The sequence below is a fragment of the Psammomys obesus genome, unplaced genomic scaffold, assembly GCF_907164565.1.
Source record: "Psammomys obesus unplaced genomic scaffold, mPsaObe1.curated_primary_1811, whole genome shotgun sequence".
Classification (NCBI taxonomy): Eukaryota; Metazoa; Chordata; class Mammalia; order Rodentia; family Muridae; genus Psammomys; species Psammomys obesus.
The window spans coordinates 3507053-3519110 of NW_026596091.1; the positions used below are offsets into that span (position 1 = coordinate 3507053).

The following is a 12058-nucleotide window of genomic DNA, read 5'->3' on the forward strand; positions in this document are numbered from 1 at the left end:
AAATAAATAAATAAATAAATAAATAAATAAATAAATAAATAAATAAAAAAAAATCAACCCCCTCCGTCCTTCTCCCCAAGCTGCTGGGGGGGGGGGGGCCCTCTGCCTTCCTGACACACCATGACATTGCATTTTCTCCGGACCGTATGTTCAAGGGCCGAGGTCACGCCTTGTTTATCTGACAGTGCCTGATAAATAATAGATGCCTAAGTGCAGAATCATCCAGTCACGGAGACACTGCATCACCGGCAACCTGACCCACACTGCGAGACGCTTCACGGAAGATTCGGGTGCTCACCTGGGTACCAGCTTCTTGGGGCTTCACACAGCTGAGAGCACATCCTGTGCTTCAGCATTTCAGTAACGTCCCTAAGCAGCTCGTCAGCGCACTCCAGGGAAATGGCATTTAAAACTGCTTATAAGTGTCATTCGAGAGGTACGTCTGATGCTCATATATATGTGAGGGCCTGAGTTCAGGTCCCCAGAAAGAGAAAAAGGAAAAGGAGGAGCCAGAGAAATGGCCAGGAGCCGATGAGCACTCGGTGTTCTTACAGAAGATGTGGGTTTGGTTCCCAGTACCCATGTTAGGTACTCACAATCACCTGTAACTCCAGTTCCAGGGGATGGGATGCCTGCTCCTACTACAAAAGGAGAGGTGGGTGCCCTGTTATGGAGGCTTTAAGGGGACTGGGGGGGGCAGTATTGTTCCCTGAACACGGCGGCCGACTGTATAGTACACTGTGTGTGTGTGCCATTAGTGAGCTGTACTATAGCGATATAAATGAGCATACTTTCCTGTACATGTAGTACACCTCAATCAACAAGTACCTTATAAATGTGAACACACTAGTCCTGTAGCTCAGGGCTCCCCTCAGCCTGGGCCAGAGCTTCTCTCTGCAGTGGTCCACAGTTAATGCTCATAAATGGTCAAAGTCATTCACATCAACACATCAGTCATTCACATCAACGCGCACGCGCGCGCGCACACACACACACACACACACACACACACACACACACCAAGGCTCAGGGAGCATCACTGAAGAGAGGTAAGAAAGAATGTTAAGAGTTGAAATATCCTCTGGACATGACCTGACAAGGAGCTGTGAAATACGGCCTCTTGGACATGACCTGGCCGCTGCCCTTAAGAACTCACTGAAGCACAGTTACCTGCACAAGGTCAGGTCAACACGATCAGTCAACATTCCAGCAGAGAGCACTAACTGGACTCTGGAGGTTATGCTCAGGGGGCTGGGGGGGGGGGGGAGTCGGCAGTGAATATGCTCTGAGATGCATTATTTGCAGGTATAAAGTTGTTAAAGAATTAACTGAAGATATTCAATTAAAATGTGAATTTGAGAGTGTACTTCACTGGTTGAGCACTTACGAAAGGCCCTGGGTAAAATCCCCAATGTTGCCAGAAAAAAAAAAAATCTGACTATATTGAAAGGATAAGCAAATGTAATTTAGACCAAGAACGGACTATTATTTAGACTAAAAAGGGAAGGAAATCTTGTCACACAATATAGATTAAACATTAAAGACATTCTGTTGTTAAGTGAAATAAGTCAGGCACAAAAAGACTGTATCTGTGTGATTCTTCCTGGATAAGGAAGTGGTCAGGGTCATAGCAACAGGGTAGAATGCGCTGAGTACAGACTGACCGGAGGGACCAGGAAACAGGAAGCTGTCCTCTGATCGGATTGCAGAGTTCCAGGTATGTTTGCCACAGTGCAAATTCACTTAACACTGTTGAACTAAATACCTCCACATGGTTAAGATAGTTTCTTTGTTTGTTTCTGTTTTGTTTTGTTTTTGAGACAGAGTTTCTCTGTGAAGCCTTGGGTGCCTTGAACTCCCTCTGTAGACCAGGCTGGCCTTGAACTCACAGCGATCCGCCTGCCTCTGGCTCCCTGAGTGCTGGGATTAAAGGCATGTGCCACCATGCTTGGCCTCTTAGTTAGGATTTCTATGGTTGTGATAAAACACCATGACCAAAAGCAACTTGGGGAAGAAAAGGGTTTATTTCATCTTAACAACTCTCAGGTCACACTCCATCACTGAGAAAAATCAGGGCAAAAACTCAAGACAGAACCCTGGAAGCAGGGACTGCAGGGTGGCCATGGAGAATTTCTGATTACTGTTTTTTTTTCACCACTGCATGCTCAGCCTGCTTTCTTATACACCCGGGACCACCTGCCCAGGCCGTGGTGGCACCAACAAAATGCTATGGGCCCTCCGGCCTCAATCACCGATTAAGAAAATGCCCCACAGGCCAATCTTATGGAGGTATTTTCTCAATGGTGGTTCCCTCTTCCCAAATGACTACAGCTTGTATCAAGTTGCCATGAAAACCAGCAAATACAGTCAGTAACTGTGGTTTTGTTTCCAACTGTATATAAAAATATTTAGGGCGCTGGAGAGATGGTTCAGCGGTTAAGAGCACTGGCTGTTCTTCCAGAGTTCACTTCCCAGCAACTACATGGTGCTCACAACCTTCTATAGTGAGAGATCTGGTGCCCTCTTCTGGTGACCAGGTGTACAAGCAGCAGAACATTGTACACATAATAAATAAATCTTAAAAAAAATTCACAGAAAACTAGTCAAGTGACAGCTCATGGGAGTCAGGGGGCAGGCATCGTGAGGTACCTCACAGAATGTGATGTCGAACTCCAACTCCCTCACGGTAGTGGGGGAAGAAACGGAAGTGGTGGCCATATTAGCTACCTGCCCTTCACGGGGGAACTGGCCCACCCCCCAAAGACCTCCCCTTCCCCATCCCAGACGCTCAGGTCTTCTCCGTCCAACACGCTCTTCCTCCTCAGTCACCCTGCCAACCTTCCCTCGCCGGCTCTGCACTCTCAGCGGGCCGGGCACGGGGCTCAACTCCCCTTTGGGAACTTACAAAGACGGGGGGAGGCGGGCGACCAATGGTCACAGCCAGAACCCACAGCCCAGGGGCCTCTGTCGGACCCGGGCGCTGCCCCTCCGGCTGGGTCAAGCTCTGCGCGCGTTTCCTAACTCCGCGCCTCGGTGCCTTCGCCTGTGCCCGGGTGACCGGACACCATGGCGGAAGGTGCTCGCACAGGCCGGGCGGCGGAGGCCGGGGCGGGGCCGAGCCACCAACGCCCTCGGGAACCCGTCGGCGGCCTGCGCCCCTCTCCGCTGCCGCCCGGCCGCCGACCACCGACGCTCCGGGCCGCTTCCAGGCGGCTCCGGGCCGCTTCCAGGCGTCTCCGGAGGGCGCGCTCCCCGGGGCGGCGTGCAGGGCAGCGGCTCGGCCGTACCTGACGCACCCTCGCCGCTCCGGCCCTCCGCCCACCGTCCCGCCTCCCCGCTCGCGCGCTGCCCCGGCACGCGAGGAGGCGGGGGGGGGGGGGGGGGGGGGGGGGGGGGGGGGGGGGGGGGGGGGGGGAGGGGGAGGGGGAGGGGAGGGGGAAGAGGACGAGAAGGGAAGGAGAGGGGGAGGGGAGGAAGAGAAGGGGAAGGAGAGGGGGAGGGGAGGGGACGAGAGGGGGAGGGGAGGAGGAGGAGGACGAGAGGGGGAACGGGAGGAGGAGAAGGGGAGGAGGGAAGGGGGAAGAGGAAGAGGGGGAGGAGAGAGGGAGGAGGAAGAGAGAGAAGGAGAGAAGAGGGAAGGAGAAGGGAGAGGAGGGGAGGGGGAAGAGTGGGGAAGGGGAAAGGGGAAGGAGGGGAGGGGGAAGAGGGGGAGGAGAAGGAGGGCAGGGGGAGGAGGAAGAGGGGAAGAAGGAGAGGAAGGAGGAGGAGGAGGGGTCTGAGCATGCCGGAGGATGGCCAGGTGGGGTGACGCGCGCCCCTGCGGGCCAGGGAGAGATAACGGCCTGGGAGAGATAACGCGGTGGACGGGCTAGCCCCGAGGGTGGAGGAGAGCAGAGAGGGGTTGGGGGTGGATGGGGTGGGGCCAGAGGAGAGTCTGGGAAGGGCGGCTTGTGTTTAGGTGGGGTAACGTACCCTTGGTTTTGTTTGTTTGCTCTGGCTTCTTAAAAATTACGTGTCATGGTGCATGTGTGGAGGTCAGAGGACAACTCAGGCCAGGCAGTGGTAGCTCACGCCTTTAAACCCGGTGGCGGAGGCAGGAGGATCTCTGTGAGTTCCAGGCCAGCCTGATCTACAACGTTCCAGACAGCCAGGGTTACATAGAGAAACCCAGTCTTGGAAAAACAAAACAGGACAACTCAGGAATTAGTTTTCTCCTTCCATCATGTGGCTCCGGGGATCAAATTCGCTTTTATTACATACTGAGCATGTAAAACAAAAGCCCTGTTTTGTTTTTGTTTTTTTTTACTTGTTTGTCTTTTTGAGGAAGGGTCTTGTGTCTAGCCTGGGCTGACCTTGTAAGCCACTCAGCTACCTGCTTTCTTTTGTTACCACAGCCTCATCCAGTGTTTTTGAAAATTAAGCTGTATATTTTTATGTTTATTTATGGAGACAGAGTCTATATAGCCCAGGCTGGTCTCAAATAAGAATCCTCTAATTTCTGCCTCCTGAGTGGCAGCTATGGTTACAGACAGGCACACACTATTATGCTTAGTCTTGATTTTATTTTTCTTTGCCCTATTGGGGAGAAGTGGATCACATGTGCGCACACAGCGTCCATGAATCCAAAGACTGTCACGAGGTAGCATCTGAAACCTTGCCTTTCAGTAACCCACCTACCAGGGGCTTCAGCAATGTAGCACTGAATGTCTTGATTTATGACTATCTAATCATTAACCCGAGACTAGAAACGTTTGCATAGCAGATTCCACACTGGAACATGTTACTCCAGGCTAGCTGTGTTCTCTGAGCAGTCAGTAATACTTGTCTCGTTCCCTTTCAGGTGAAAGTTGGGTTTGCATTGACCACAGAGAACCTTGTAGTCGCCCCTCTGACCTCTGACTCCTATGGCCATTCCTTGATCCAGGAATATAAACCTCAGCAAAATATCATCTTTGTACTTTCATCTTTGATGAATTCCAAATGCCTAGAGAGAAGGGCCTAGGAGAGTACAGGAATTTGGTATTGAAGGAAGGAAGAAGGAAATGCTATTTTTAGTAACAACGATAGACTGGTCCACATTCTGTGCTGTGTATGCATGTAAGCTGCCCATTTATGGTTTCAAATGTCGATGCTTCCTATTTGGTTTTGACTCTCCCTCTGGTGTGTGTGTGGTGTGTATATATAGGTGTGTGTGACGTGTTTATGTGTGCATGTTCCCACGTGCATGCAGGCACCTTCCTCACCATCCACCGTGTTTTGGGGCAGGGTCTCCCTCGTTCCTGCTGCCCTCGGCCACCTGACGGCCTGCACTGGTCCTGAATTCTCCAGTTTCTGCCTCCCATCTTGCAGTGGGGTGTGCTGGGCTTGCAGACACTCACTGCTACGCCCTGCTCTGCTGGCCGGGCTGGTGCAGCACCTTTCCCACAGCCATCTCCGCAGCCTCTTGGTTTTCGGTGTTTTAAGACAAGGTTTCACTGGGTAGCCAGGCTGGGCCCAACCTTGCAAGCCTCCTGCTTCAGCCTCCCTAGTGCCCAGATATTAGGCATGTGCCATCTTTCCTGCCAAACTGTTGCTCTTCTCAGAAGATTGCAAATCCAATTACAATGAGCGTGTTTGTGTCTAAGGCTGTCCTGACACAGTGCTGAGGGGGTACCCCATCTGTGTCTCCACTAGTGAAGAACGGGAGTGAGTTTTTGACCTCAGACCCTCATAAGGGCCCCTCAGACACAGAATCGCTGCCCTGGGCCTGTTGCAATGTCTTGTTTTTCTGTCCATCGTTTAACTACAGTACATTAAGCCTCAGCCCTCCCCACCCCACCCCTCAGCCTTGCTCTATTCAGGGGCAGAATGTCTAGCTCAGGCTCCCGGCTTTTAAGGAGCTTCCAACCCACTGCGACCTCCCGAGCTCACGCAGCCACCAGATCTGCGACAGGTATGGGTTTGTGCCTGGGCCAGTGTCCTGTTTTTTTCCTGGACCATCCCAGGCTCACAGAATTCTTAAAAACACTGGGTGGTTGTTTGCTTAAATACAGAAAGCAAATAAAAAGCTGGACCACAGCTTCTCAAAATAAAAACATACTGTGCAAGGGAAAAGCAAACCTTAATGATGACCTCACGCAGGTGCCGGGCGGCTGTTAAAATGGTAGCTGACATTAGGAGCTAGGACCTTGCAGAGGCAGCACTCCCTGCCTAGGGCTACATCTCTTGTTCCATGCTACATCAGGACAGTGGCTTTAGATTTTTTTCTTTTTAGAGATGGAACCTCAGAACTAGACTTCTCTATGTAGCCAAGGGCGACCTTGAGCTTCAGATCCTCTGAATGTTGGGAACTGAACCCAAGGCTTTGTGTGTGGGAGGCAAGCACTCTACAATTGAGCTACTTCCTCAGACCCTATTTTTTCATTTATTTATTTATTTATTTATTTATTTATTTATTTATTTATTTATTTATTTATTTATATAATATATGTATATTATATATTAAGATTTATATATTTGTAATGTTCTGCCTGCATGTACACTTGCATGCCAGAAGAGGGCACCAGATCTCATTCTAGATGGGTGTGAGCCACCGTGTGGTTGCTGGAATTGAACTCAGGACCTCTGGAAGAGCAGACAGTGCTCTTAACCTCTGAGCCTTCTCTCCAGCCCTCATTTTCAGTTTTTTGAGACAAGATCTCGTGAAGCCCAGGCTGGTCTTAAATTCCAGATCTCTTGATTGCAGGCGTGCATCACTGTAAGCCAGCCAGAGATTTTTTTTTAAATGCAATTTATGCTAAGATTACAAATTATCAAAATTCTGATTGTGACTTTTTTTCTGTTTAAAAGATACATTTAACTAAAATGAAGACTTTTCTGTTTTTAAGTACAGAGACAAAAGTAGCAGAGAGTCATGTGATGGCCTGTGTCATCCCATCGTTTCTTGGTGTGTGTAAGCCAACAATTCTTTGGATACTTAAAATGAGTCAGTACCTTACAAAGCCTTGTCCTGTGTCACCTCTGAGACCACTAGTACTATTCTTGTTTTGTCCAGGAATTCTGATGGTTTGTCCTCAGCCAGGATCCCAGGACTCCATACTTAAGTCCAGATCCGTTGACCTCCATGCGACCTATCACAATGTCTGCCCTCTAACCCGGTGATTCTCAATCTGTGGGCTGCACCCCTTTGGGGGTCAAGCGACCCTTTTACAGGGGCCACATATCAGAGGTTTACATCGCTATTTGTAGCAGTAGCAGAATTATAGTTATGAAGTAATTTTATGGTTGGGGTCACGACAATATAAGGAACTGTATTAAAGGGCCACAGCATTATGAAGGCTGAGAACCACTGCCCCAAGTCCTAGGCATGAGAAGCCCTCCTCCTGGAACATTTGTTTTGACTTTTAATTTAATTATAAATGATTTGTTTAAAGTGCATCAAAAGCCAGGACATTGCTGTTTCACTGTTTCACGCCAACATCATTAATTCTCAGTTACAGACTTGGCCTTGCCCCCTCCTTGGAACGATGTGCTCCCAGGGGACCAGCTCTCAGCTTTCCCCCTGCCATGCCCAGGCTGCCTGTCAGCCTCCTTTGCCATTACAGGCCAGCTTCCTTAGCACTTGACATTGAAACGCCCTGAGGCACGGTCCTTGAGTCATCTGGCCTTCAAGCTTTAAATGTCATCTTTCCAGTAATGACTGCCAAATTTTTATCTCCTGCCATGACCTTGTCTGTGGATCAGCTCAGGTGTCCAACTGTCAACTTGTATTCCCACCTGAATGTCTAATAAATGCCTCAAACACAAGGTGTCCCAAAACCTTGTCTCCTCCTCAGAGCTGTTCTTTTCATTGTCTTCCCAAGGAAGGAAAAGGGCAGCTCGTGCCCAAATCCTGGCAGTCACCCTTGCCCTTCTCATGCCCCACACTCTGCTTGCCAGGCACTCCTCTTGGCTTTCAAGTCACATTTTATTTATTTTTTAAAATGTTTAGATTTATTCTATTTTATGTGTGTCTTAGTTAGGGTTTCCATTGCTGTGAAGAGACACTATGACCAAGGCAACTCTTTATAAAAGAAAATGTTTAACTGGGGCAGTTAAACACAGTTTCAGAGGTGCAGTCCATTATCATGGTGGGAACATGGCGGCCTGCAGGCAGATATGGTGCTGGAGAAAGAGCTGAGAGCTCTACATTTTTTAAGACATTTTTATTTATTATTTATAATAAATAATATTTTTATTTTTATTTCTTATTTCTTATTTTAATATTATTTAATAATATATTAATATGTTTATTAATATATTATTATTTATTATTTATACAATGTTCTGCCTGCATGTATACCAAAAGGGGGCACCAGATCTCATTGTAGATGGTTGTGAGCCACCATGTGGCTGCTGGGAATTGAACTCAGGATCTTTGGAAGAGCAGCCAGTGCTCTTAACCTCTGAGCCACCTCTCTAGCCCAAAGTTCTACATCTTGATTCACAAACAGCAGAGGGATTCTGTGTGCAACACTGGGCCCTGAGCATATGAGACCTCAAAGCCCACCCCACAAGTGACACATTTCCGGAACAAGGCCACACCTACTCCAGCAAGGCCACACCTCCTAAAAGTACCACTCCCTGTGGGCCAAGCATTCATACACATGAGTCTATGGGGGCCAGACCTGTTCATACCACCACAATGTGTATGGCTGTTTTGCCTCCACATACTTGTGTACCACATATGTGCCTGGTGGTTGTGAAGGTCAGAAGAGGACACTAGATCACCTATGTAGTGGTTTGAAGAAGAGATTGCCGCATAGTCGCATTTGGGTTTCCAGGTGGTGGCACTGTTTGGGGGAGGGGAGGGGTGTGGCCTTGCTGGAGTTGTGTCACTGGGGATGGGTTTTGAAAGCTTAAAGATCTGGCATTTTGAGTTCACTCTGCCTCTTGTAATTTAAGATGCGAGCTCTCAGTTTGCTGCACCAATCGCATGCCTGCCTGCTGCCACACTGCCACCGTAATGGTGATGGACTCTGCGCCTCCAGGACCGTATGCCCAAGTAAACCCTTCCTTCTGTGGGTCACTGCTGTCATGGCGCTTTATCACAGCAACAAAAAAGGAACTACTGTAGGAGTGTGTGTGTGTTACCACAGTCCTGGGGCCCTGGTAAAGGATGAGCTTGTCCCCCAGCCCATCTCTTTCCTCTCCCTCCCTTCCTCCTCTTTTTGGTTTGGTTTGGTTTGGTTCTGTGTGGTCCTGGCCGTCCTGGAACTCACTGGCTCTGTAGATCAGGCTACCCTCCAACTCAGACACCCACCTGCCTCTGCCTTCCCAGAGCTGGGATTAAAGGGGTTGCTAGTGTGTGGTCTCTTCACCTTCTGCCCTGCGCTGAAGCAGTGAGAGAACACTCATCAGATGCTGCTCTTTGACCTTAGACTTCCCAGCCTTCAGAATGAAAAAAACAAAACTGTTCTTAAATGCTCCGGTGTCAGGCTGTCTGTTATAGCAGCACACAGGACTGAGACAGCTACCAGTCTCTAGCACGAACCCGTGCTGGGAGCTTCTGGGTACTGAGTGGCCAGGCAGCCTCTCCGACCTCCCTTCCCACAGTTCTCGCTCACTCCCTTCCAGCCACACTGTATGCCCTTCTTTTGCTTCTCTTTCAGCACTGGACTCGCTAGGGCAAGTGCATCTAGAATATTCTCTTCTCTTTCTATCATGGCATTGGGTAGCACTGTGGGTATGCTCACAGAGGGCAGAAGTTGGCTAGGAAAGGCTAGAAGCGGGGTGGCCTCGGGACTGCACAGAAGATTGCCAGACCTTGCCAAGAGCAGACCTGCATCTCCGTCACCCTCCCGCCGCCACCTCGCCCCCACTCCCCGGCGCCTGGCTCTGTGCCTGAGAGAACCAATGTCAGCAATGCTAGCGAGCATCAATCATCAGTTATTCATTAACAAAACACTCCGACCCATTGAGCTTTGCTCTGGATTTCAAAATTATGAAACCGTTTCCCCTAAATCTCATTTGACTGATATTACAATTGTTGTTTCTGAAGTTGCATACAGGTTCCATATTGCCTTTCAGAGGCCCTAAGGCAGGGCCACCTGTTGGCAGAATGACCTTCAGTGAACTAAATGTGCCATGCAAAAGTATGACAAAGCAAGCCCTGCTTGCCTTATGGTCACTGTTGATTCCCTGATCCTGAGAAAGGCACCTAAGGGTCCCTCCACTCCGATGACTCTGGTTGGGATGGGTCCACCCATGCCTTCCAGGCAGGCAAGCAAGGTGGGAACCAGGCTCTGTTATCGTGTAGACCTCATTCAACTATGGCTGTGATCCTCTCGGGCTGTGTGACACTCACGGGTTTCTGAACATCTCTGAGCCTCTACCATCTTATAAAATGTCAACGGCAATACCTCCCCTGCAGTGGAGGGTGAGGAGGTGAGGTCAAATGCACTCAGCATGTAAGTGGCACACAGCAAAAGTCGAGGCCACAAAGGGGCTCTCCCTTTCAGGTTGGCACTGAGCAAGGCTCCTCTGAGAAAGTTGAAACCCACTCTCAGAGCACTGAGATTAACAGGCAGACTTTGTTACTGCTTTCACTGCCTGAGGAAACTGAGACACTGTGTAGCAACACAGCTTCTTTGTTACCTTCCCTGGGGGCAAAAAGGGCAAACACTCCACCCACTTCTATGCTGCTTTCATTGTCAACAAATCCCACAATGCTTTGCCCCATTTAGAGTAAAGATATAGTTTAAAACTCATGTGTATGTAGACACACACAGAGAGACACGCGCACACGCATACCATATTTGTAAACAAGTGGAGTCCAAGACCCTCTGCCTTGTATTTTAAGACAAGATCTTTCATTGAACCTGGAATTCATGGATTCCTCTAAACTAGCCAATGTCTCCCTCCACGCCCCTGTTGAGAATACAGGTGTATGCTGCTGGACCTGGATTTGGGGTTTTCTTCTTGTTGTTTAGTTTTGTTCTTTAGATGTGTGCTGAGGATCGAACTCAGGTCCTCACACTTGCATACTGAGTACTTTACCTACTAAGCCATCTTTGCCAATAGGTACCTTGATGGATCTTCTTGGTTTTGTTGTTGTTTTGAAACAAGGTCTCATGTAGCCCAATTAGGACTTGAACACACTATGTATCTACGGATGACCCTCAATTCCTGACCCTTCTGCTTTCACCTCCTGAATGTTTGAGGTTACCGGTGTGAGCCACCACACCCTGTACTGGGGAAGGAATCAATGCTTACACAACAAGCACTTTTCTTAGGGTTGGTTCTGCCTTCTAACACAAGAGCTTTTACCTCTGCCTTTTTAATCTTTTGTCCCTCAGTGATTCAAGATTTGTACTGACTATTGCTTTTTAAAAATAATGGAACAAGCTGGGCATGGTGGCACATGCCTGTCGTCCCAGCATTCTGGGAGGCAGAAGCAGACGGATCTCTGTGAGGCCAGCCTGGTCTACAAATAGAGTCCAGGACAGCCAAGGCTACACAGAGAAACCTTGCCTTGAAATACGAAAAAGAAGGAAGAGGAGAAGGGAACTTAGCTAGGCAGTGGTGTTACACGCCTTTAATCCCAGCACCTGGAAGTTAGATCTCTCACTTCTGAGTCCAACCTGATCTGCAGAGGGAGTTCCAGTAGAGCCAAAGCTACTTAGAGAAACCCTGTCTTGAAAAACAAAAGAAAGAAAGAAAATAAATAATAATGGGGGCCTTAAAAAAACAACCAACACACATAAAACGTGAAGTTTCTACTGCTTAAACCCAAGCCCTATTCTCCCTCCCTTCTGGATGTTTCTCACAAGAATCTTTGACTTTACAGTCAGAGGACAGATGTGAGGTGAAAACTAAGACCCTCTCCCGTTCTAGGCAAAGCAGAAATTCTTGCAATGGTAGTGAGTATCAGTCACCTTCAGGAAGGAAAGAAAAAAAAAATCACATTAGTCCTAAAGAACACTGACGACAATGCAGGTGTCCCAAATACCAGGGAGTAGAGGCAGGAGGATTAGGAGTTTAAGGACAACCTCAACTCACAGTGAATTCAAGACCAGCTGATAATCTTATCTACCTGATA

The 12058-nt window shown here is 48.8% G+C and overlaps 1 protein-coding gene across 2 annotated transcripts in view; it reads right to left on the bottom strand.

Annotated features, from left to right (window-relative positions):
• Window positions 1–3275, bottom strand: part of Txnrd1 (thioredoxin reductase 1) — an 83471-nt gene extending 80196 nt beyond the window's left edge. For both annotated transcript variants that reach the window (XM_055627898.1, XM_055627901.1), the window contains exon 1: window positions 2906–3275. The gene's annotated coding sequence lies outside the window, so the exon portion shown is untranslated. The remainder of the gene's footprint in view (window positions 1–2905) is intronic.
• Between the last annotated feature and the right edge of the window lie 8783 nt (window positions 3276–12058).